This window comes from Balaenoptera physalus (genome assembly GCF_965194825.1).
Source record: "Balaenoptera physalus genome assembly, chromosome: 4".
NCBI classification, from domain to species: Eukaryota; Metazoa; Chordata; class Mammalia; order Artiodactyla; family Balaenopteridae; genus Balaenoptera; species Balaenoptera physalus.
Window position 1 is genome coordinate 17,532,031 of NC_138891.1, and position 26,735 is coordinate 17,558,765.

At 46.3% G+C, this 26,735-nt stretch overlaps 1 long non-coding RNA gene across 1 annotated transcript in view; it reads left to right on the top strand.

Moving 5' to 3' along the window:
• Positions 1 to 20,894, top strand: part of LOC309660337 — a 122,738-nt gene extending 101,844 nt beyond the window's left edge. The window contains exon 6 of the long non-coding RNA XR_014263351.1: positions 20,253 to 20,894. This is a non-coding gene — a long non-coding RNA (uncharacterized lncRNA). The remainder of the gene's footprint in view (positions 1 to 20,252) is intronic.
• The last annotated feature ends 5,841 nt before the right edge of the window (positions 20,895 to 26,735 follow it).

The following is a 26,735-nucleotide window of genomic DNA, read 5'->3' on the forward strand; positions in this document are numbered from 1 at the left end:
CTTTTCCACAGCCACCAGAATCTGGGTTCCCTAGGTGGACAGGGAAGACCCTGGGGGCCCTCCTCTCTTCAACTGCCCTCTCTCTGTGCTGGTTTCTTTTTATTTTTTTAAATAGGAAGTCACACACACACACACACATACACACACATACACACACAATCCACAGTTTGTTTTTAGGGGGACTTCCAAATTCTGCTATATCTTTTTTTTTTCTTTTTAATTTATTTATTATTTATTTTATTTTTGGCTGTGTTGGGTCTTCGTTTCTGTGCGAGGGCTTTCTCCAGTTGCGGCGAGTGGGGGCCACTCTTCATCGCGGTGCACGGGCCTCTCACTGTCGCGGCCTCTCCCGTTGCAGAGCACAGGCTCCAGACGCGCAGGCTCAGCAGTTGTGGCTCACGGGCCCACTTGCTCCGCGGCATGTGGGATCTTCCCAGACCAGGGCTCGAACCCGTGTGCCCTGCATTGGCAGGCAGATTCTCAACCACTGCGCCACCAGGAAAGCCCCTGTTCTGGTTTCTTTATTTCCCTCCACAACCCTGCCAGCCAGGAGCCCTCCCTTGTGTCCACTTCTACTGCTCCTCCTCTGGATGGAATTCTGTCCTCTGCCCCTGGCACCCTTCCTCCCCAGCCTTTGCACTAGGCTGGTCCATCTGTGCCGGTGGAAACCCCCCTTTCTGAAAGCCTGCTCTGACAGATCCTCCTGGGCCCTCACCACACTGGGCCTCTCAACACCTCCATGTGTGAGGCCCAGGCCCCTGTCCATCCTGAGAATGAGGGCTGACTTCCATCCCTGGCTGGGTCCTCTCCACCTCCCCTCACGGTGGAGTTTGCAATTGCGAGATTCACTGGAAGGGACAGGGACAAGAAAACTTGGTAAGTTCAAAGAGCTGTTTACTAGCCAGGGACATTGTTAATTTTTAATAAAACCCTCCCCAAAAATGTGTGTATGTGTGTGTGATTTACTTGGAAGCCAAATATTGTGTTTCAAACACAGGAGTACCTCGTTTCAGTGTGCTATGCTTTACTGCACTTCACAGATACTGCATTTTTCACAGATTGAAGGTTTGTGGTAACCTTTCATTGAGCAAGTCAATCAGCACCATTTTTCCAGCCGCATTTGCGCACTTTCTCTGTGTCACATTTTGGTAATTCTAACAATATTTCAATTTTTTTTTCATTTTTATTATATTTGTTATGTGTGATTTTTGATGTTACTATTGCACAAAGATTATGACTTGCTGAAAACTCAGATGATGAGCAATAGAGTATTTTTTAATTAAGGTACGTACATTGTTATTTTAGACATAATGCTATTGCACACTTAATAGACTGCAGTATACTGGAAACATAATTTTTATATGCACTGGGAAACCAAAAAATTTGTGTGACTTGCTTTATTGCAATATTCACTTTATTGTGGTGGTCTGGAATTGAACCTGCAATATCTTCAAGGTATTCCTGAAGTGATCGGCTAAGACAAATGAGAAAATAAGTCACTTGTGCCAAGTTAGGGGATACTTGGTCATCCAAGGACCACCTCACCAAGAGGAGCTATAGCCAAGATGCCGCTGTCCCGACTAGATACAATAGGTAGGAATTTTAGAAATAAAAAGAAACAGAGAAGAGGTACCCAGGTGGCCTCTTACCCTGTGGACAGCATTCTTCTTGGAAACACTTGGTGGAAGTGTGAGAGTGGGTGTGGGCATGTGCACTCTGGTTGCAAAATCAAGGAAAAGGTCGCATGGTACAGTTCTGTGTTTCAGGGGCATTTGTGGCGACACTGGACAAAATGCTGGTCAAACATCCTTGAGATAGTTGCAGAAAGGGGCCGGCTCAAGATGGCTGGAGTCAGGAGGTACATCTTGGATTGGGCAGGCCTGCTGCAGCCCTAAAAGGGACCCCCTGACTGTGTACCTCTGTGTTCCCGAGACAGAAGAGGGAGAGAGATCCTGAAACCTGGATGGGAAATTTACACACATTGTTCTTCTTTCTCCCTTCTCTCTGCAAGGATGGAGGGCAGGGCCTCCCAGGCAGGGCAGGGCAGGGCAGGGCCAGGGGCCTCAGTGGAACCTGCCTGGCTCTGCAGGGTGGTTGGGTAAGAGGGTCATCACAGCTCAGACGTGCCGGAGGCAGGTGTGCACAGGTGGGTGCTGGGCTGGCCAGCTGGCTAACACACACACACACAGCAGGGGAAGAGAGGCTCGCCTAGTAAGCCAGTGCTTTCTACTTCCCAGCTTTGTCCGTCTCTGTCCACACTGCCTCCCTCTCCCTTAGCCCCCTCTCCCTGCAGGTAATGATTCTTCCCAGGTGAGAGTGTGGCTGGCTGGACCTGGAATCCTGCCCAGGAAAGATGCAGTGGTGACCCAGTTCTCAGAGTAAGCCAGGCTTGACGCCTTTGCTCAGGAGAGTGCAGCTCCCAGGGGTGTGGCTGCCTCATAGGCACGTACATGGCTTAGCAAGGGATCCAGGCACTCACACCCTCATCCCCGCTTAGCCTGGGCCTGGGCTCCGGCCTGGATCTGTGCCTGTGACATGGCCTCTCAGTCTGACCCTGCCACTGTTCCCCACTGCACCCAACAGGAAAAATAAAGGTGAGTTCTAAGCTAGACTCTAGCAGCCTGGGTCCCCCATGGAGCTGGGAAGGGAATGGTCCCCTTACTTCCCAAGTGGTTGATTGGCGAAGGAGGGGCTCCAGGGCCCAGGGGGCAGCATCAAAGGAAGACTCTGCTAGTAGTGAAATCCTCCCTTCCAGCCTCCCCTGGGCACTTCCTTTGACAGGTTATGGGACACAGGATGCCCACCAGAATCTGGAGCAGGGAGCAAATTCACAGGAAGAGACTGGACGTTGGGATGGAAGTTCCCATCTCCACTTCCAAGAGTCAAGCTGGGGGCCTTCTTCTCTTTGTCCTTTTGCAAGTCCCCGTGACACACTTTCTGCCCCCTTCTCGGTCCTCCCCAACCCCAGGTTTCCCCGTAAGTCTCTCCTTCCACCACCACCCCTCCTTCTATTCCAGGCATCAGGCCCGAATCTCCATCAGGCACTGGCTGCTTCACAGGGTCTATGTCTTTTGGGGGATTAATTCCTCCAGAGTGGAGCATTTTGGAAATTAGGCCCCACAGTGGTTGAGGTAAGAGGATGTTATCCTAAAAAATGAAAGAGCCCTAACTTTCCAAACTGCACACACCCCTCAAGCCCCTGGCCTCCATCCATGCCTCTTGGCTTCTGATGCTTCTGCAGGCCCAAGGCTGGGATGATTCCTGTGGGCAGTGAAGTCCCCCTGGGGCAGGATCTCTGAACACTGCTCCCATTTCCCCTCCCTGCTCTGGGGTCTGTAACTGCCCAGAATTTCCACTGGCCCAGCCCTGCAGACAGGTGTGTCCGGTGGATATTGTGAATAAACGGGTAAACTGCAGAAGTCCACTTTTCAATTTATTCTTATCTGAGCAGCCCTCAGGCTGGGGAAGGTGATGGGGAAGGAGATCTCAGAACTGGCATATTTGAGGCAGTAAAGGAGGGAAGATCGTTTTGATATATCAACGTAACCCCAGACACCGGTCTTTTCTGCAAAGCTACTTTGTACTGAGTGGGTACGGATTTGGTGGATGCTCACTGCTGCTTGGAAAGAGCCTCTGCTCTTGGCCAGAGGCCGCAGGGAATGTGAGGAGGCCCCAGGGTTTGCAGGGTTCCTTGTAGAAAAGAGCCTGGGGCAGGTTTCTGTGTCTGCTTGGGCAGGGCCAGTGTGATGGAAGAGTGCCCCCTAGTGAGACGCATCCCTGGCTGCTGGGGACAGCTCTGCCCAGGGCTCCCGAGGTGGACCTGGGGTCCCAGAGCCGGCCAGCAGGGATGTTCGGGACAAGGTTTCATTCCAGGGACACGTATTTCCCAGGTCCCTCCAAGAATGGACTAATGTCTCCAGTTGTGTTTCAGAGCTTTCCTCCCATTTCAACCTCTCCTGGGCTTTCCCTTGTTCTTTAAGGAGATACCATCTTTAAAACAAACAATCTTATATCATTGACATTGGGAAAATACCTTTCATTTACTCACCCATTCACCCTTCCGTGCATCTCTTCTGTCTTCTATTTCATGTATTCGTTCAACAAATATTTCCTGAGCATCTGCTCTAAGCCAGGCCCTCTGAATTGAAGGGGGGGTCTCCATCTTTGTGGAGGTCATGGATCACTGGGCACGGGAGAGAAAGAGGCCAGTACACTGCAGAACGGAAAGTTCTGGAGGCACAGGGAGGGAGTCAGGCAGGCTTCCACTAGGAGGTGCTCCTCAAGTTGAGCGCTAAAGGCCAAGATGGCCTGTGAGGTCTTCCCCAGCCTGGCATCTGGAGAACCTGCACTAGAAACACAGACCGAAGGGGGAGTGTTGAGCCATTCACAGGTGGTTCCTGACCTCCAGTCACCCATACGTCCCTGTCCCGGAATGATCCTGGGAGGGAGGGACTACAAAGGGATACAAGGAAACTTCGGGGGGGTATGGTGTGCATATGCCCAAATTTATCAAATTGTGTACTTTTAATCAGCATTGTTTATTATAAGTCAACTATACCGCCATAGAAAAGAAAAAAATTTTTAAAAGTCAAATAGTAGTACAATGTAAAAAGCAGCACCCTGTCGTACTCTTCTCCCCACCAAATTTCATTCCAAAGAGACAACCACTTTCAAGTCTTTTAGATGTTCTGTTATTTACACCTAAATTTCTAAAATATCTTCTTTTATTCCATGGTGTTTCTGTTTTAGGTACTGCCTATCTACTTCCTACTACTTCTTACTCACCACATACACACACAGACACTTAAACACATACACACTTCTCCATCCTCCACATGGAAACATGACAGTTTGGTTAAATTACTATTCAGTGTTTATGTTATTGTGACTGTAAATATTGCTAAAAGCTGAATCACCTACTGTGCCATGAGTACACTTCCTTTCTTGTACAACTTTTGTTTTTCTTGGAGTTAAATATTTGCCTCATTTTTTCATTTTCTTGGCATGCTATATATTTACCATTGATTTGTGCCCAAAGGGATAGACAGAGCCCTAAAATTCTACGCAGTGAGGGTAGACCCACTGGCGTTCGATCAGGTCCATTTTGGCCTTGGCATCATCCCTCCTGGGGAGTTGGGTGGGCTGCTCTCTAGTCCCACCAAACAGCTTTCATCCTGAGATCTCCTTTCATCTTCACTGTGGGTCCTCCCCTCACTTCTGTTTGGTTCCTTGTTTTCTGGATCCCTTGTCTTCATCTTCCTAAGAATGGAACTGTGGGAGGCAAATGTTTTTAACCATTTTGTGTCTCAAAGTGTCTCTACTCTACCCTCATACACTATTTGTGGTTGGCTGGGTATAAAATCCTAGGTTAGAAATAATTTTCCCTGTGTATTTTGACAGTGTTGCTTCATTTTCTTCTTGCTGCCAGTGTTGCCATTGAGGAAAACTATGTGATTCTGAGTACTGATCTCTGGATAGAAACTGTTTTCTCTCTGGAAGCTTTTAGCATTTTCTCGGCATGTCTGTTGTCCTGAAATTTCCCAGGGATGTTTCTTTGTTCTGGGCCCTTGATGGGTCCATCATTCTGGCACCTCAGGTCCCTAAGCACTGGGAAATTTTCTCTTATGATTTTGTTGTTACTTTCCTCCAGTTTAACTGTTCTCTTTTTTAGAACTCCAGTTGTTTGGATGTTAAAACTCCCAAAATACTTCTCTAAGTGTTAAATCTTTTTTCCTGTTATCTTCATTTCTCTGGGAAATTTCTACCCCTTTATATTTCAACCCTTCCATATTTTGCTGTCATTTCTAATTTTCAAGAGATGTTCCTTACCCAGTGTTCTCTTTTATAACATCATCCTCTTGTTACATGAATTAACAATCTTCTCTTATCCCTCTGGAAGTGGTGATTATAATGAAAATTGTTTTTCTTATTCCCATCTCCACATTATCTCTGTTTCCTTGGAGTTCATTTTTTTCTGTTTGTTTGCTTTGGTCTCTGTTTTTCGTAGTTAAGGCTTCCCTCAAATGACTTTGATTCTTGGCTGTCTGGTCCTATTTAAGAGGGAGGCGGTTAACAGCTGAGGGAAGCCCCGTGTGGATGCAGAGCCAGTTTCTTGGTGGGTCTCACAGATAAAGGATGGGATACGGTTTCGGCCCTGATGTGGAGGACCCCAAAATATCATAATATGTAGGTCAATTCCCTTGAGCCAGTCAGTTTACCAGTGGAGGATCCTCTGAATTTCCTGCTGGAGGCTGGAAGCCTGGCTCCCTGTGTTTCGAGAGCCGAACAAGAAAAGGGAGCAGAAGGGGGTTGGGGGAGTGAGCTGTGCCACACCCCAGGCCTCCGACCACAGCCTTCAGTCTCTCCGTTTAGCAGCAGGGATGGGGGAGGGATACGGAGGAAGGTGCTGGTCTCTCTCACTTGGTGAGGGAGGGATCTCCTTTCCTAAGGCCTTCAATCCCCAGCCCTCCCCCCCGACCCCATGCCTACTTTCTGCCTCCCCTCGTCCCTCTCTTGGAGATGCTGGAGGCTCCGTTTGCTAAGACCGTCTGAGGCGCCACTGAACTTGCTTCTTTCCCTCCCGGAACACTCAGCAGTGCGGGGAAAGCTGAAACCTCATCTATCTGCTTTCCCTTTTCCAGAATTTTGTTGACATCCCTCTCCTGCTCTCTCCTCCCCAGCCTTCTTTCGCTGAGGGGTTAGGCTTTTCCCTTTCAAGTCTGTCCTGTCTGGGAGGCGGGGCCTGGGGCGGAGCCAGGGTGAAAATGCTGGTCTCTCCTTCCTCCCAGTTTGGCTGGACTGGGTCTCCTCTTGGTTTTTCTCACCGAGGTGGCTCATTCCATGCCATGTCGGGACTGGTGTGGGCACTTGGGGCAGGAAGCTGGCAAGCTCAGGGTTGTTGAGCTAGTTCGACAACTTCGGGGCTTGCTTTCCCTGCTGTGGTGGGCTGGGTCCCCGTACCTCCGCCCAGGATAAGCCGGGATGGGGGTGCTTCCGTGACACGAGCTCTCTGCGTGACGCACGCTCGGGGCTCTGCCACTCAGGCCCTGTACGGCTGCAGCTAGGACATCGGACAGGAAGACTTGAGGCTTGGGGTTTCAGAGCTGCAGCTCCAGGAAGTGGATGATTCTCCTTCAGACACCGCTTCCTCTTCCCGAACTTGGGTCTCTGGGCGAAGGCTGGCCTGGAGCTGTCCTTGCTTCCCGTCTGACCCCTCTCCTCTTGGTGCATTCACAGGAGAGGGTGTCGGGGAGAACACCGCCTCTCCCAGGCCCAGCTTTGCTGTCTCCTGAGGGCTGAGTCTCTGGCCTTTCAGCCCTGTTGGAAAGGTTCTGTTGTTCACATGGGTAGGGGATGGAGAGTCACTTGGGAAACATCACAATATCTGGCTTAGTTCATGCAAGAGGCTCTCAGGGTGTGTTGTGTGGGTACTGGCCCTGTGGGGTGTTCCACGAGCAGTAAAATGTGCCAGGGAGACTCCATAAACAGTATTCCTCCCTTAGAGATCCACGATGACATCAACCCGTGTGGAGTCTGAAAAACATCTGCAGGAAAGAAACCATGTCTTTGTTTAAGGCACCCACATGGGTGAGGACGGGCTGAAAGAAATTACACTGATCTGAAAAGGTATCAGGCAGTAGACAATTGGGAGTGTCCAGTGTATCATCCTGGTGGAAACTAAGGTGGCCGCAGAGTTGGAGACAGTGAAGAATGTAGCCCATATTTAGACTAGTCCTTGGCTCAACTCTCCTGGCAGCCCAGTGGGTCTTGGCTTTCTGGCCTGCTTTTTCAGACCCTTTTGGATAACCCCTCCCCAAAGCAGCCCAGATCCAAATGGCTGGTGCTGGAGGAGACACGGAATCTGGCCCTAAAACAAAGAAGTGATCTTGGAGAGGTACAGGGAGAGTGCTTCCTCTGAGGTCAGCAGAAACAAAAGGACATCAGCCGTGGGGAGGAGATGGTAGAAAGAGGGGGAGGCAGGGTCGTGGGTCAGGCAGATCAGTTCTCATTATTTCTGGACAAGATCTTGTATCTTAGTAAGATATAATGTTATATAACGTATATAAGAATATATATAATATATAACAAAATTCAACCTTTTTAACGTATAGTTTGATGGAGTTTGATAATTGTGTACGGTGGTATAACCACAATCACAATAAGGATTTAGATTTTTTCTGTCTCTTTAAAGAGTTTCCTTGCACTGCTTTGCAGGCAGTTTCCTCCCTTGACCCCCCAAGCCCCAAGTAACTGCGGGTCTGCTTTCATGTCACTACAGTTTTGCCTTTTCGAGAATTTTATTTTATTTTTATTTTTAATTAAAAAAAATTTTTTTAGCTGCCCTGCACGGCTTGCGGGATCTTAGTTCCCTGACCAGGGATTGAACCTGGGCCCTAGTCAGTGAAAGCGCGGAGTCTTAATCACTGGACCGCCAGGGAATTCCCATAGAATTTTATATAAATAGAATCATTAATCATACAGCAGCAGTCTTTGGCATGTAGCTTAATTTCTTTCACTTAGCATTATTCTTTTTAGATTCTTTCAACTTGTTACCTGTATTAATATTCTGTTCCTTTTTTTATCGATGAGCAATATTCCAGAGTAGGGATGTATCACAGTTTTTATGTCCTTTCACCAGTTGGTGGACATTTGGATAGTTTCCAGTTTTTGGTTATTATAAATAAAGCTGCTGTGAATATTCACATACAAGTCTTTGTGTGGACACACATTTTTATTTCCCTTGGGTGACCAGCTAGGAATGAAATTGCTGGGTATGTGGAAAGCGTGTGTATCTTGATAAGATACCACCACACTGTTTTCCAAAGTGCTGAACCATTTTACATACCCACCACGAATGTATGAGACATCCAGTTGCTCCACATCTGTCTGCACTTGGTATTATCAGCCTTTAAAATTTTACCTATTCTAGTGGGTCCATGATGGTGTCTCATCATGATTTTAGTTTGCAACTCTCTGATGAATAGTGATGCTGAGCATCTTTTCATATGCTTATTTGCCACTCATACATCTTCTTTTATGAAGTGTCTGTTCAAATATTTTGCCTGTGGCTTGCCTTTCCTTTTGAGTTGGAGATGGACCACAAACTCTCTGGGTGACCTTGGGCAAGTGACAACTTCTCTAAGCCTTGGTTTCCTCATGTGTAAAAGAAGAATAAAAATGGTATTTAACCATAAATTTGTTATGAGAATTAATTCATAGTAAGATAAGTCTCCCTGGCACTGCCTGGGACAAAGTGGGCTATTGTTTCCAGGGGATGCTTGCTCTTCCAAGCATGAAGATGAGGTGACAACCACCGTATAGATAGCCATGGCCATCGCTAGTAAACTTGACAGATGAACTGGTGCCAGGCTACATGATTGTGGGCCTAGGAGAGGCTGGGTGGGCTCCATCTGGTATGTGTAGGTATACTCTAGGTCAGTGGCCTTGAAATATTTTCTCACATACACCCGGCACTTTTGAACATTTTTTACTCTCTAGCATGCTTTTAAGTTAACATTTAAATTTATAGCAGAAGTTTAAATAGTTCCAACTGATGTGATTTTCAGTAAAAATGACATTTAAAAATAAGACTGCTCAATTGCTCTTTTAAATGTATCATATGAGCTCTAAATATTATCACAGTTTGATACTCACCAATATGCTTTAGGGAAAAAAATTACACGAAAGATCTTTTTTTAAAAAATCAGAAATTCTAGTTAGTTCTTTTCTTCTTGAAATCGTATTTCTATTCTCTTTTCCACAGAAATATTTTCTCTTCTAGTATATTTTTATGCTAGAAAGTCTTTTAATGATCCCTCCTTGTTCCTCTCAATAAAAATATAAATTAAACTTTTTTAAAAATTATATTTTTATTGAAGGGATAAAGTAGGGATTTGGGATTAACAGACACACACTACTATATATAAAATAAAAAACAAGAACCTACTGTATAACACAGGGAACTATGTTCAATATCTTGTAATAGCCTGTAATGGAAAAGAATCTGATAAAGAATATGTATATATGAATAACTGAATCACTTTGCTGTACACCTGAAACATTGGAAATCAACTATACTTCAATAAAAAATTTCCAAAAATAATTTGAAACATTGAAAAATTGTCTGTGATTGTAAAGCTCTAGGAATTAAACATTTCTATCCTGAATTGAGTTATTATTACAATTATTATTAGTGTACAATTGATCGAAACAAAACATATTACACATTTTGACAAATAATTATTAAACAAAGTAACATTTTATTGGAAATCTATTTCTCAATGATATGGATGGGGTGTGTGTTAAATGTCCTCTTGTTAGGGATTCTGGCCCTGGGGGGGCAATGCACGTGAGTGAGACTGCTTCGCCCTGTGGAGAGGGTGAGGCTGAGAGGGGGGATGGGAAGGAGTCCAGCAGGACACCTCTATAACAGGACTCGCAGGTAGACCAGTTTTAAGAGGTTGTACAAGTAAACTGAAGATCAGGAAACCGGTTCTGTTAAAACACTGGTGCCCTCATAGCCCTTGGCAAGTCCATAGACACCCCAGGAATGTGCACCAGTTTGCAGCATGCCAATGTTGGTTACACAGAGGCCTGTTTGGCCTGTGTCCCATGCCAGTGATGCAGACATCTGATGCATAGGGTGAGTGTGTGTCTGGAGGTGAGTGGGGCATGCGTGTGTGGTATGAGGTGTCTATAAGGAGGCAATAGCCCAGTAACACAAGCAGAATAAATAAATAATACACAGTAAAATGCTTGGCATATTTTATCCATGTCGCCTCCTCAGCAAAGCAAATGACAACACATTTTCCCCCCAGGAATGTTTGTTTTTTATGCATAGAAAAAGAATTCATATTGAATTGAATTCATTGATACAAAAGGCAACTTAATCTAAATAGCTTTTCTTCACGAGAAAGGTAGCTGTGGTGGTTAATTTTATGTGTTCACTTGCCTAGGTTGTGGTGCCCAGCTGCCTGGTCAGACACCAGTCTAGATGTTGCTGTGAGGGTGTTTTGAAGATGTGATTAACATTGAAATCAGTAGACTTGGAGTAAAGCAGACTGCCCTCCATAATGTGGGTGGGCCTCATCCAATCAGTTGAAGACCTTAAGAGAAAAGATTGAGAATCCCAGAAAAGGAAGGAATTCTGCTTCCAGACTGCCTTCAGACTCAAGGGGCAACATCAAATCTTACTGGAATTTCCAACCTGCCTACCCTACAGATTTTGGACTTGTCAGCCTCCACAATTGTGTGAGCCAATTCCTTACAATCAATCAATCTCTCCCTCTCTTTCTCTCTCTCCACACACACATCTTATAGGTACTGTTTTTCTGGAGAACCCTGACTAATACAGTAGCCAACGTTATATTCATTGGATTTTCACATTACACACAGCCCGCCCTGGGATTTTTGTGAGAAAAGAATAAATTTCTTGTTTTTTACATTGCCACAACTTGGGGTTTATTTATTATTGCTGCCTAGTCCACACTAACTAATACACAAATCTACTATGTGCTGGACACTGTCTGGGGATAATATTCACCTCAAGGTTGTTTTTTTTTTTTGTTAGAGTTTAATGAAATCTTATATGTGGGAGAGTGGTTTGGCTGCACAGGGTCTCTCGTGAGGTTGCAGCCAAGACATTGGTGGGGCTGAAGTCCTCTGAGGTATTGACCGAGGCTGGAGGATCTACTCCCAAGGTGGCTTACTCGCATGGGTAGCAAGTCGGCGACACAAGTCCTCAGACCCTCGCCTCTTGGTCTCTCTCCCCTTTGAACATGCATCTCCTGGGGATGCCCTGAGTATCTCCTTTCTTTGCCTGGGAGACCCAATGTATCCTTAAGGACTCAGCTTGGTGATTACTGGGAGGAAGTCTACTGACCTCTTGAAAAAGCCAACTGCCTACTGGGAGGGATTCCATTCTTTAAGTTTCTAAATAGCTTCACTGCCAGCTTTTACATTGACATGTCTGAACACTTTGTGCCATTGCTTTCCTTCTACAGGCACCACTGGTGTCATGAGTGTGATCCACCGGCGCGGCCTTGAGTTCAGCTGCAGGCATTGTCATCTGCATCTGCAGTAGGTGCAGGTTTGGAAGAGCCCCCTGAGCTCTCTCCACAGCCTCCTATCCCCATTGAGGTAGAGTTGTCCCCTCCTACCTGGTCCCCTGTACCTGTACAGACCTCTCTCTCCACACTCAGAAGAGCAGCCAGTGAGCTTGTTCCCATGACCATCTTCTCACTGGACACCTTGCAAAGGCAGGGACATGGGTCTTACTCATGTCTTGGCACCTGGCACTTAGGAGGTGCCTAGTAAATGCCCATTTCTCTCCAGCGCTACTAATTTTATGCTAGTCCACACCACTGCCCTCTCTCTCCTGGCTCTGCAATCGTGTCCTCACTCATTTACCTGCCTCCACGACTGCCCCTTTCAAACTATTCTCCCCACCACAGCTGGGGTGATCTTTTAGAAACACGGCTTAGATCACAGTAGCTCCTTTCCTGAAACACTTGGTCAGGCACTCGGAATGACATCAGAGTCTTTTCTGCATGGCCCCTCTCGGCTCTGCTGCCCCGTCTCCGTGGAGCTCACAGTGCTCCAGCCGCACTGGCCTTTTATCCCTCACTCTGGGGTCTCTGAGCCTGCAGCTCCCACCACCTGGAACGCTCTGCTCCACCTCTGCCCGTGGCTGGTCCCTTCTCTTCCTTCATGTCTGATCTCAAATGTCACCTCCTCAGAGAGGCTGTCCCTGACCACCCAACTGAAAACACCCCTACCTGCCATGCTTTCCAGCACATCTTCCTTCTTGTTCTCTTCACAATGGAACCAGCGATTCCATTACCACCTAATATTTTTTGTGTTAGATTGTTTCCTCATTGTCAGTCTTCCCCTAGTGATATGTAAACCTGATGGGGAAGGACTGTCTTTCTTCACTGCTTTATTCTCAGTGCCAGGCACAGTGCCTGGCACAAAATAGTTGAATTATAAATATTTATTGGATCAATGCATACAAAGAAGAAAAGGAAAGAGGAAAAGAAGAAAGGAAGAAGACAGAGGGAGGACTAAAAGATCAGAAAGGGAAAATTGGGGAGAGGGGAGGGGAGAGAAAGACCACATCACAGTGGCTAAGAGCCAGGGCTGGGAATTCCCTGGCGGACCAATGGTTAGGACTCCGTGCTTTCACTGCCGAGGGCCCGGGTTCAATCTCAGGGAACTGAGATTCTGCAAGCCGTGCAGTGCGGCCAAAAAAAAAAAGAAAAAAGAACCAGGGCTTTTGCATCAGCAGAATCTTGAGCGTGTGACCACCTCACTTCTGTCTATGAAATGGAGTTTCCCTCACTGGGCTGTGGTGAGGATCAACCACCTGATAAGCGGGAGGGAGAGAAAAGAGAGAGAACTCTGGGTCTCCTCTCATGCGTACTGATGTGGGAACTCCATCTCCATTCGGGGGAGTGGAGCCCCGAGGAGCATCCCGCTGCCCAGACGGCTTCACGTCCTGGCACACACTGGCGTCCAGCTCCTGGTGGCTGAGATGTCCTGTTTATAGCGAGCAGATTAGAGGGACTGAGCAGACTCCAGCTGCGGTTCCCCAGGAGAGCTAATGTCCCTTGCACATTCCAGACCCCTCCCTTTGGGTCAGGGCCTATAAAAGTGCCACCAAGAAAGTGTCTGCCCCGCAGCCTCATTTCCATGAGTAACAAGGGCCAAACAAGGAAGGTCCAGGGGAGCAGTTGGGTGGGGCAGTGGGGTGGAGGGGTGGGATGGGGCCTAGGTGAGGGCAGAGCCCCTGGTCTCTGCAGCTGGGAAGCCCTTAATGCTAAGACCTGGCCCTTTGTCCCCTGCACCTGTGCTGCCACCGGGCCCCTGGAACCACAGGACCCATTTCAATGCTTCAGTCAGAGGAGGAGGGAAACGCTCAGCTCAGGCTCAGGCTTCCAAGGGGTACCAAGACTTCCTAGTGCTCCTTTCTCTTTACTTCCTCTTCTGCATTCTCTGTAGCCCCTGCCCTTCGCCCGATGTCAGCCTGATGGGAAGGCCCTGGAAATTGGATGGGTGGGTTTGTGAGGTGCTGAGGGCATCAACTAGGGAAGCTTCCCTCGCCATTTACTAGCTTTGCCACCTTTGGCCAAAAGATGAGCCTCCTTCTCATCTTGTGTAAAACGAGCATCACAGTAGAACCCATCTCATACATAGGGTTGTTCTGAGCATTAAATGGAACGATCTTTCTAATGGCATCCAGAACGTGTGTAATAATTACCCTCACCACAGAGCAGTTATGTAAATTCTCACCTTACACTACTTTGCAATGGGACCTCCCATATGCTCGACTGCCCCTCCCTAAGACTTAGCAGCAGTTCCGAAGCAAGCAGCACCCTCAGCCAAAGCCATCCATGAAGACAAGTTGTATTTTTCCGGAATCTTTCCTCTTGCTTTGCCATGAGTGGGTTGAAACATTTTGCCCATGTCATTTGTGTCCTACTTTCTCCATTCAGATCTTTTATCAAACATGACCTCTCAGTATGACCTTCCCTAATCATACTGAATAATCATTATTTAAATTGCAACCTGGACTTCCCTGGTGGCACAGTGGTTAAGAATCCGCCTGCCAATGCAGGGGACACGGGTTCGAGCCCTGGATCCGGGAAGATCCCACGTGCTGCGACGCAACTAAGCCCCTGAGCCACGACTACTGAGCCTGCGCTCTAGAGCCCCCGAGCCACAACTACTGAGCCCATGTGCCACAACTACGGAAGCCTGTGCACCTAGACCCCATCTCCGCAACAAGAGAAGCCACCGCAATGAGAAGCACGCGCACCGCAACGAAGAGTAGCCCCCGCTCGCCACAACTAGAGAAAGCCCGTGCGCAGCAACGAAGACCCAACGCAGCCAAAAATAAATAAATAATAAAATAAATAAATTTTAAAAAAATTTGCAACCTACCCCATTCCCTGTTCTCTTTCCTCCACTGTTTCTCTCCATCAACTTATTACCATTCTATATGCAATTGATCTCACTTATGTATTTGCTTATCTTTTCTCTCCCGCACTAGAATGTAAACTGCAAGAAGCCAGGGAGTTTTGTCTGTTTTGTTCATTGCTGCATCCCTGCTGGCTAGAACAATGTTTGGCACATAGAAGATGCTCTATAAATATTTGGTAAGTGGATGCAATGAACTCATGGACATTTGTTTTTGCTTTGGGAAGATCCATGTTGTTTTATGATTGTTGGCTGCCTACAAGAAATCACTTTCCCCCACTAACTCATTTAAGTTGCTTATACCCCCATACCAACATCCCTCTGGGTATGAGAGATGGGCACTTATGGGGCTTTCCTGTGGCTAGTCCCAATCCATTAAACTCTCCTGCAGTCTGATTGGTCCAAATGGTCTAAGTTACATTGTGCTCATTAGAGGTTTTGCATGGTACACAACCCAGTGGTTTTAATTGGTTTAAGGTTAGTATCTGACACTCAGAGGGTTTTGCAGATGTAATACCCTCAACCTTGTGTATCAGGAATTGTGCTTAGCCACAAGCATTGGACACCACACACAGAGTGGTTTAAACTTTAAAAAGTTAGGGATTTGTTTCTCTTTCATAAAGCATGAAGTTGGAGGTGCGTTGTCTAGGGCTGGTATGGTAGCCCCACAGCATCTTTAGTGTCCCAGGCTCCTTTTTTCTTTCTGCTCATCCATCCTCTGCCCACAGCTTCTAGACTCAGCCTCATGGTTGTAAGATGGCCACTGAAGCTCCAGCGATCAAGTCAGTCTCCCAATAATTAAGAGGGTTAAGGCTAAGGGGAGCAAGGCAAACGGGTGCATGCTCCCTAAGTCAGCCTTCCTTTGAAATAATCTGATAATCTTTGATCTTAATTGGAGCATTTAGCCCATTTATTGAATATATTTAATAAAATTACTAATATCTTTGAGTTTAAATCCATCATCTCACTATTAGTGTTTTGTTTCACTTGTTTTTTGTTTCTTTTTTCCTCCTTTCTTGCTTTCTAAACAGTTTTTATTATTCCATCCCATTTAACTTATTAGTTACATATTCTTTTATTATTTTTTAGTGTTCACCCTGGAGATTATAATATGTACCTTTGACTTATTAAAGTTTAATATAAATTAATATTTTTACCATTTCCAGGACAATGCAAAGATATTAGAACACTTTAACTCCATTACTCCCCTCCCATCTTTTGTGTTCTTGTTGTCATGTGTTTTAATTCCATATATATTTTAAACCTCACAAGGCATTATTATTATTTTCTTATATATTATCAATATTCATTTAGTTTTACCATATATTTACCCTTTTCATTGCTCTCTATTCCTTCCCTCAACTCCATGCTTTTACTTGGGGTCATCTTCCTTTTGCTTTCTAAGTGTTCCCTTAATGTGGGTTTGCTGGTGACAAAATCTCCCCATTTTTATTGGTTGGAAATGTCTTTATTTTGTCCTCGCCTCCTGTCTGGAGAAGCAGAGCACTCTTGGCTGCCAACCTGGGGCCCTTGTAGAGCCAGGCTGTCCTGGATACCACAGGCTGGAGAGAAAGTTCACCCCTTCTTTCTAGGATGCGAGAGGCATCAAGCAAAGCCAGTGTCTGACAGAAGTCAGAGGCAGGCATTTGATTCTGACTTGGGCCAACGGATCAGATCTGGCTCGGGTCAGATTTTGGCAGGAGAGCTGCTCTTGGCACCTCCTCTCACAAATCACCATCTCCACTGAGCAGCTCTGGTGTCCAGCCGCTCTCTGGGCAGGTGGGGTGGGAAGGAGAATCACTGAGTGCACCCAGACGTCCACTTTCACACACAATAGGATAACTTTATCAGGCTTACTTCCTTCACAAGGCAACTGAAAAACATTTTGTAAACTGCTCTTCCCTTGAATTCCTCAGGTAAACCTAAGGGCTGTGCGGATGGAAGTGAGTGGTCATCAGTGCCCCTGTCTCCAACCAGCTCTCAGCATCTAGAGTGGCTCTGGACGGATGTCTTAGACCCTCAGGGGGTCTGGCCCAATGTGAATTGGTAGCTGGCCCCAGGGATCTCAGAGTGAATGGGACCGTTCAAGTCTTCTCCAGATGGTACCCCTCTGGCCTGGGGTCCCAACCACCCAATCCTTACATCCTATACTCTGTGTCAAGTAAGAAAGCCACACCAGGGCAGAGGGCGGGATGGAGAGGCATTAGGCAGCCTCCTTCCCTCTTAAAATCACAGAAGCCCCACCTGCCAAGGTGAGTAACTGCCTATATTGAGGACACAGGAAACAAACAAAACAGAAACATAGCTTACCTCTGTCTGGACCCAGAGCTCTCTCTGGAGCAGGAGGAAAGTTGGAATGCATTTCTGGTGGGCTGCCTGTGTTTGGTTATTTTTCCTACAGGCTAAAAAGAGAAGCCGAAAGCCTTTCCTTCTCTAAATGTTATTTTGCCAAGCAAAACAAAAATGTATTCTAGACCATTCCTTCTGTAAGGAACACTTTCCCCTTAGATAGCCCATGGCCCATGCTTTCACTGCTGGTCTCTGCTCAGATGCTACCTTCTCAGGGAGGCCTTTCCAAACACCCTACAACTACCGTCACCCCCAGTTACTGCTTACCCAAAACCCTGGCAATTTCCCATTCCCCTTCACCAGGCTTTGTTTATCATCTGCCTCCCCTCACTAGGCTGTCAGCTACATGAGGGCAGAGTTGTGTGTATGTTTTGTCCTCTGCTATGTCCCAGGACCAAGAACAATGCTTGACACATTGTTGGTGTATGAATTATGTATTGCTTCGTAACAAATTATGATGTCCCATCACTTTTGCTGCATTCTGTTCATTAGAAGCAAGTTGCTAGGTCCAGTGCACACTCAAGGGGAGGGGATTACACAAGAATATAGTTACCAGGAAATGGGATCATTGGGAGCCATTTTAGAAACTGCCAACCACATTTGATTTTCAGTTAGTGTTTGCTGAATGGATGAATGAATGAATTTGGATAAATGCAGAGGGAGCATAGAGACAGGTGGGAGCATACTGGTGTTAAGAACTTGTCTCTTGAGCACACTGGAAAGCCAGGGACCTGCGCATCAAAGGGCTCACCAGTCTCCACTTGTCACTTGCTACATTTTCAAGATCAGTTAATTTCTACTCTGATTCCATCCTCCTCATTTACTCACAAATGCATGTGTGCATACGGCATACAAACAGGAGGGCAATTCATTCTTCAGAGAGATGAAGAAAAGAAACTGGCGAGCTTACACACTGGGCTTAGAGGTTTGTGAATTGCTTTCAGAGGAAAGGCTGGGGGAATTTGTTAATTTTGGGAAAAGCACATTTTTTCCCACTTGCACAACTCAAATAAGTCTGAACACTCCCATGTTGGAATTTTCCAAACCATTTTCATTTCTCAGATGGAGAGGGGAAAATTTGGAGAAAACAAAGCCTTGTTTTTAGGGAGAAATCAGCTATATCTGTGGTGTACCTTTTGTGTGCTCAGCTCGATCTTGCATCTCAGGGAGGAACACCCAGGACGGGACCAGACTAACAGCAGGGGGTAACAGTGGACCGCAGAGATCTTATTGCCTCATTTATGAGGCTCGGATGCTGTGTGCTCCAGAGCTCAAGAAGAGGGGCTTCATAGGGCTGATGTGGGCAGGGAGGGGTTCTAGAAATATGTGGGTTACAGCTTTACCTTTGAGTCTGAAAAATGTGTGAGTAGGAGGAGGGCATTCCAGGCGAGGAGCAGCATGGGAGAAAAGGCACAGAAATGGGAATTGGTGTGTCATGATCATGGGCAGAGAAACAGGCCTGAATAAATGGAAGGTACATGGTAACGACTCAGAAAATAATGAGAGACTGCGGGCCATGACTTTTCTGAGTTTAGGAGGTGGGATTTGTGGGAGGAGTCTTGGCAGAGAGATGAGGAAAGTACTCAGTTTTGGGGGTAATTAGCTCATCCCTGGGCCCAGGGACGGGCAGCCCCAGGAATGGCTGTGATGGGGCAGGGGGGAGAGGGGGGCTGCCATGATGCCCTCCTCCTGTCCAGGAGAAGCTGCTGAGAATACGAGCGGGCCTTGGATACAGCTGCCGAGGGAACAACAAAGTTCACCCTGATTCCTTGTGGTCTGCTCTAAGATCAGGGGGAAAACCCATCACAGGTGAGAAAAGGGCGGGTCATGCCAGAGCTTCCGTGTGACTCCGCCTCTTCCCTCCCAGCTCCACCCACAACCCCTTCTTCTACCCTTGCCTCCTCTCCTATCTCTGCTTTATTTTTCTTCACTGGACTTACAGCCATCTGACACATTGTGTGTTTATTTATTTGTCTTGTATATGGTCTGTTTTCCCCACTGGAATGTAAGCTCCATGAGGGCTGGGATTACCAGAGACCAGAGCACCTGGCACGTGGTAGACACTCAATTAATATTTGTTGAATGGAAGAGGACTTGTTACAAAGTGAAAGCTTGGCTATTAGAGCTTGATCTGGTCCGGAGGACGGGGGTGGTGGGTCTGCTCCTTGCCCACAGCCGGGGCAGCTGCGCGGGCATATGTGTGCGTCTCCACCTGCAGAGAAGAGCTTGCCCTTGCTGGGATCAGCCCCCACCTTGGTCTGGACACCCAGGAAAGCTGCAGGTGACATAGCCTCCCCCAGGGTCACACTGGGGTCCCCATGCTTTGACTGCTCCTAACAGCCTAATTTCCCACGCTTCCGCGTCTGGGGCATCTGCTGGCCTGGAGGCCTGCACCAGCCTGCCCTACCTCCCCAGATGCCCGTAGGAGTCCCATCTCCTCGGTCCCCTCCTGCCAGCCTCGACGGGTGCCAGGACCGCCTCTGCGTGAGACCCTGGCTGGAAAGGACAGGCAGAACTGGGGTTTTCTCTTCCCCACATCCACCCCCAGCACCAACAAGCAGCAAGAGAAAGGGTTGGTGGTGGTATTTCAGAGGCTCCATGACCCCATAAAGTATGCTTCGTTTTTCTCAGAAAATGAGCCATTTTTTCCCTCTTATGTTTTCATATGGTGCCCAGAAGTCCCTGGATTTCCTGGAATTTATATGAAGAATTCCAGCTATTCTAGCCGTCGTTTTCACACACATAGCTCCTGCCAACAGACTTTGGCCATCTGGGGGCAGCAGTGGGGGTGGGGTGAGCTCGCTGGAGCCCTAGAGATCCGGCGTGGGCTTCTCTGCTGACCCTGTGCGCGCTCTTGAGTGCTTTTGAAGAACAGTTTTGGGGCTTCCCTGGTGGCGCAGTGGTTGAGAATCTGCCTGCCAATGCAGGGGACACAGTTTCGAGCCCTGGTCTGGGAAGATCCCACATGCCACGGAGCAACTGGGCCCGTGAGCCACAACCACTGAGCCTGTGTGTCTGGAGCCTGTGCTCCGCAGCAAGAGAGGCCACGACAGTGAGAGGCCCGCACACCGCAATGAAGAGTGGCCCCCACTCGCCGCAACTAGAGAAAGCCCTCGCACAGAAACGAAGACCCAACACAGCTAAAAATAAAAATAAAGAAATTAATTAATTTAAAAAAAAAAAAGAACAGTTTTGTTGAGATCTCATTGGCATATGATAAACTACACTGAAAAATGTGTTAAATTTTGACTGAATATACAAAATCATCACCACCATCAAGGGAGTGAACATATCTATCGCCCCCATGGTTTCCTTGTGCACTTTACAGCACCCGCTCCTCCCTGGCAACCACTGATCTGAGACCCTTTCTTGTCTGGTTTCTTTCACTCAGCATCATTCCCTTGAGATTCATCCAGCTGTTGTGTATCTCAATAGTTCATTTTCTTTTATTCTAGGTTGTATTCCATTGTATGGGATATACCACGATTTGTTTATCTTTTCATCTTTTGATGGACTTTTGTTTTTCCCCCCAGCTCTTAGGTATTATAAATAAAGCTGCTATGAACATTTGTGTCCAAGTGTTTGTATAAACATATATTCCCTTTCCTCCTGGGTAGTCACCTAGGAGAGGGGTGGCGGGTTAATCTGGCAGGTATATGCCTAATTTTGAAAGAAGCTGCCAAACTGGTTTCCAAAGTGGTTGTACTATTTAACTTTCTCCCCCACAGTGTATGAGAGTATAATTTCCTCCACAGACTCACCAAGGATGGTATGGCAGGTCTTTCTAATTGTAGCCATTTAATAGGCATGTAGTGATATCTCATTGTGGTTTTCATTTGAATTTCCTTCATGGCTATTGAGGTTGAGCATCTTTTCATGTGTTTATTTGCCAACTGTATTTCTTCTTGTGAAGTGTCTGTTCAAATACATTGCCTTCTCTCCCTTTTAAATTGGGTTCTTTGTTTTCTTTATTGTTGAGTTTGAGGATTCTTTATATATTCTGTTTTCGTTTTTATTTATGTATTCTTTTTTTTTTTGGCCGCATGGCTTGCGGGATCTTCGTTTCCCAACCAGGGATTGAACCCGGATTCCCGACAGTGAAAGTGCAGAGTCCTAACAACTGGACCACCAGGGAATTCCCTATTCTGGATACAAGTGCTTTATCAGACATATGCTTGGCCAGTGTTTTCTTCCAGTCTGTGGCTTGTCTTGTCCTGTTCTTAACAGTGTCTTTTGAAGAGCAGAAGTTTTTAATTTTGATAAAGTCCAATTTATCCACTTATTTTTTTTATGGATTGTGCTTTTGGTGTTATACCTAAGAAACCAATGACCAACACAACATCATGAAGATTTACTCTTATATTTACTCCTAACTTTCCTCTAAGAGTTGTGTAGTTTTAGCTCTTATTTTAAGGTCCATGATCCATTTTGACTTAATTTTTATTAATGGTGCAAGGAGTGACTTTCCTTCCCCAGCGCCCCCTTCTTCTCCTCTTCAGAGTCTTCATTTTGCCTATGTATAAATCCAATTGTTCCAGCATTATTTGCTGAAAAGGCTGTCCTTTCTCCACTGCGTTACTTTTGTCCTTTGTCAAAAATCGGTTGTTCATTTACGCATAGGTTTATTTCTGGATTCTGGATTCTCTATTCTGTACCATTGATTTATTCGTTTATCTTTGCACCAATACTATGTTGTTCTTATTACTACAGCTTTGTAATAATTTCTGAAATCAGGTGTTTTCACTGTGGATAAGAAAGTTAAATAGTACAACCACTTTGGAAAACAGTTTGGCAGCCTCTTTAAAAATTAGGCATATACCTGCCAATAGTCCTCCAACTTTTAATCTCTTTTTCAGGGTTGTTTTAGGTATTCTAGGTTGTTTGTATTTCCATATGGATTTTAGGATCAGCTTGTGAATTTATATTCTTTAAAATGCATGTCAAATTTCTGACTTGGGTTGTTTGAATCTACAGCTCTTAGATGTTTTACTTTACTTCCTCCTGGAGCTTCAGTTTCCTCCTCTGTCATGTGGAGATGATAATTCCTGCCTCACAAAGCAGTTAGGAGGTCCATATGGGCTAATACTGTAAAACTTCTGACACAGTGCCTGGAGCATAATAGAACTAAGAGACGTCAGTTCTTTTATACCTTGTAATATGACAAAACCTTGCGTCTTTTACTCCTAACCTTCCTTGTAGAATTCCCTCTGTCATTTTTGGAAATTTCACTATCACATACTGCCGTGAATGTGACTTTTTTTTTGTCCTTCTCTCTTTTAAGTGGCCTCAGAAACAATGTATTCAGGATCTGTTCAGTTTGAATCACCAAGACAAAATCTGGGCTTAAGCTCCAGCCATTAATCTGTAAACTTCCACAGTCAAACTCTTGACTGAATTCTTCCTCTCTAGGTTTGATTCTCTCCAAAGTTTTCTGAGCTCCAGCCTATTAGTTAGGAATGTGTTCAGTTGCAAGTAACAGTGAATTTGGCTAATGATGGTTTAAACAAATAGGGGTTTATTTCACTCAAGTAACAAAAAGACTGGAGATAGGAGGTTGCTTGCATTGGTTCAGATGGTAAACAATGTGACTGGAAAACCAGAGGGCTTCACTCTTTCTGATCTGCCATGCTTAATCTGAAAGCTTTCACCCTTGAGCTGTTTTCTTGTGGTCATAAGATGGCTGCCAGCACTCCAGACCACACTTCACCTTAAGGCAGGAAGAAGGATGTGGGAAAAGTAGAAATTTTCTCAGAATACTTCCTCCCCCAGTAGACTCCTGCTTATTTTACATTGCCGAGAATAGGCTTACATGGCCACCCTTAGCTGCAAGGGGGTCTGATTCTGCAGGGAATAGAATTTGTGTGATTCATCACTAGGGCTGGACACATTCTCACCCTACACAAAGCTGGAGTTGTAGTGTCAGAGAAGATATTAGGATATTAGGAGAATGGATATTAGGTAGGCAATGGACAGTGCCTTTTACGCTTAGTTTTCTTACCTGAAAATGGAGATAATAATGAAGTTGTTGTGGGATTAGATGAGGTGATGTGTATAAGGTGCTTAGCGCCTGGCCCATGTTAAGTGCTTAATAAAAGGTATATTATTATTATTATTATTATTATTATTATTATTATTATTATTTTGCCACGCTGCGTGGCACGCGGGATCCTAGTTTCCCAACCAGGGATCAAATCCGTGACCCCCAGCAGTGGAAGCGTGGAGTCTCAACCACTGGACCACCAGGGAAGTCCCAGTATATATTATTTTCATTACAATTATTATCATCCTTGACAAGGTCCAAAGGATTCCTTCATTGCTTATAAAACCCATTTGGTCCCCAGTGAAATTAGCTCCTCCCTCTGGGCATGAAATCTTTCCTACTCTCCATCCTCCTCTCCTGACCACAAGGCATTGTTGTAGCAGATATTTAAGAGCATTCGGCATGTTCTAGTTAGTGGTGCTGTCACAGGGAACAAGGCAGACAGCTCCAGCCCTCATGGGAAACAGGCAATAAAAAACAAATAAACAAACAGGGGTGATTACAGCTAGTGACGAGTGGTACACAGGAAATAGAGTGGAAAGCTGCAGGGCTTGGAGGAAGCCTCTTGGATAAGGCAGCCTGGGAAGGCCTCTCTGAGGGCCCCATTTGAACTGAGGCTTCAAGGATGAGCTGGAGCCTCCAAGGGAAGTGTATTTATTCCAGGCCAAGAAAGCAGCAACAGCAAAGTTCTAGAGATTTGAAAGGGTTGGTGAACTTGAGGAGGCTGGAAGAAGGTCAGACTGCCCAGAGCTCCATGAGAGTGGAGGAAGAGAAGGTAAGAGATGCTGCAGGTGAGGGCAAGCAGAGGCAGGCTTTGTCAGCCATGGTAAGGAGTGTAGATTTCATTTTAAGTGCAATCATTTTAAGATTTCATTTTAAACAGAAGTTTTTAGGATGGGAGGGAAGTGATCTAAGTTTTTAGCTGATCACTCTGGCTGCTCATTCATTCAGTCACTCATTCAAGCACTATTTATTGAGTGCCAGGCAATGTGCTAAATGTCAAGAATAGAAATAAAGCAGTGAACAAAACAGAGGACAATCCCTGCCCTTGTGAGTGACCACCATCCAGTTTTCCAGGGACTTCCTGGGACATGGTCATTTCAGTGCTAAAATAGGGACAGTCCTAGGCAAACTGGGATGGCCATGATACACAGAACATACACTATCCCTACTAGAGATGAAAAATAAGCAAACAAATGAGTAAATTGTATCTCTGGTTTGATAGTGATAAGAAAGGGGATCTGAAAGTTTGGGTAAGAGGTGATGTTTTGGATAAGGTGGCCAGGGGAAGTTTTCCTGGGAAGGTGAAGCAAGGGGATTAGCTGTAGGAGTTTTGGGGAGCAGCATTCCAGGTAGAGGGAGCAAGTGCAAAGGCCCTGAGGCCATTGTGTGCCTGACAGTGTTTGCAGAGCAGTAAGGAGGGCAGTGTGGCTGGAGCAGAATGTGTGAGGGCCAGAGTATTAGGGAGTGAAGTCAGAGAGGTGGGGAAGTGAGGGCAGGTTATGTAAAGCTTTGTAGACCATTACAAGGACTTTGCTTTGCTCTGAGCTGCAAGCCATCAGAGGTTGGGAGCAGAAGGGTGGCATGATCTGATCTACTTGTAAGTATCACTGTCATTGCCATGTTGAGAGAAGACTGAAGGGGGCAAAGGCAGAGCAGGGAGAGCAGTTGTGAGCTATGGCAGTCATGCAGGTGAGGGATGCTGGGGGTTTAGACCAGGGAGAGGCATGTTTTGGAGGCAGTATCATGTTGATGGGTTGAGTGTGGTGAAGAGGTGGTAAGGGAGAAAATGGGTGAAAGGTGATCCTCTGCCTTTTGTCTGAGCAAGAGGGTAGAAGAGGGGACCACTGCTGAAGTCAGGTTTGGGGTGGAGGCAGGGAACCTGGAGTCCCAGATGGAGAAATGTGTGAGATCTGCAAGTGGAGATGCTAGGGGGAGATGGGTTGTGGGAACTCGGGGGGGCTTGAACTTAGGGGACGACTGGGGACTGAAATGTAAGTTAAGGAATCCTTAGCAAATGCATAGCATTTAAGGCGTGGGGATGGGTGTTCCTTAGGAAGGGAATGTAGAGAGAAGAGATTGAAATGTTGCTCCCAATTCTTTGCTCCATGGTAATACATACCATTGCCACTATTTCATCATGAACATGACCCCCCTTGACTTTGGGCCATGTGACTTATTTTGGCCAATAAGATGTTAGCAGATATTATGCATTTGTAGTTTGGCTTGGATGTCATGCTTCTGTCATTGCCAGAGGAACATACCCTAGGGAGTAAGACACCTCAGCCTAGCCTCAGGATAAGACACATGGAACAGAACTGGCCCACAGTTTACAACCTCAAGCAGAACTGCAGCTGGCCTGCAAGTGCTGAGGAAGAAAGAAATGCTTATAAGTATAAGAAATGCCATAAGTATTTTGTGGTTGTTTGTTACGCAGTGTAAGCTACCTGACACACCTCCCTTCAGCCTCTTGTGCCCATTTTTAATTAACTCCAGCTCTCCTCCACATTGGAACAGCCTATAACCTCCCAGCTGCCGAATCTTTCCTTTTCTCATCCAAGATCTTCAAATCCTATCCCCTTGGACTTTGCTCAACAAGGTGAGGTGGAGAGAATAGTGCTTTGTTTCTAGTAGTCATGACTTGCCAGCACTCAGCACTCCCGCAGGCCTGGAGCACTTTTTACACATTCTCATTTGGTCCTAACAACCTCATGTGGCAGATGTTCTTGCCGTCATCTTGCTGAGGAGGCAGCCAAGGTTCAGAGAGGAGAGTCTTGCACTCGGTCCCACAGCTGGAGGCAAGACAGGAGCCCAGCAGCTGAGACGGAAGCCTTCCTGGGGCCAAGCAGAAATCAAACACTGGCATTCTGGGAACAGGGTGGAGGGGAGATTTGTTTTTCGCTGAATAACCATTTGTTCCTTTGGAATTCTGTGCCACATGCATGCATTATCTACACACACACACAAACACATGCACGTGCATATACACACAGCCCAGGAATAATCAGCAATATTAACACACTTTAAAAAATCCATTTGTTTTGGGGGATGGGAAAGGGGATTCTGGGAAGCACATTTTTTACTTCCAGTTCTGTCCAAGGGAGGAGACCTGAGGTGCAGTATCCCACAGAGGCCTCTCTACTCCCAGTTCTGATTCCACCCCTCCAGGCCTTCCTTTGGATGGAGAATTAGGAGCTGGAAGCATTGAAAGTTCTAGAGGAGAAGAGCCCCACTCTGAATGGGATTCTGCCCTGTCTTGTGTGAACATGCTTCCTGGGGGTCTGAAACTTCTGGGGTGCTGGCACTCTCCTTTCCTGGCCGCAGGGTCAAGAGACCGACACCTACTAAGGTATCAGCCTGGAGAGACCCC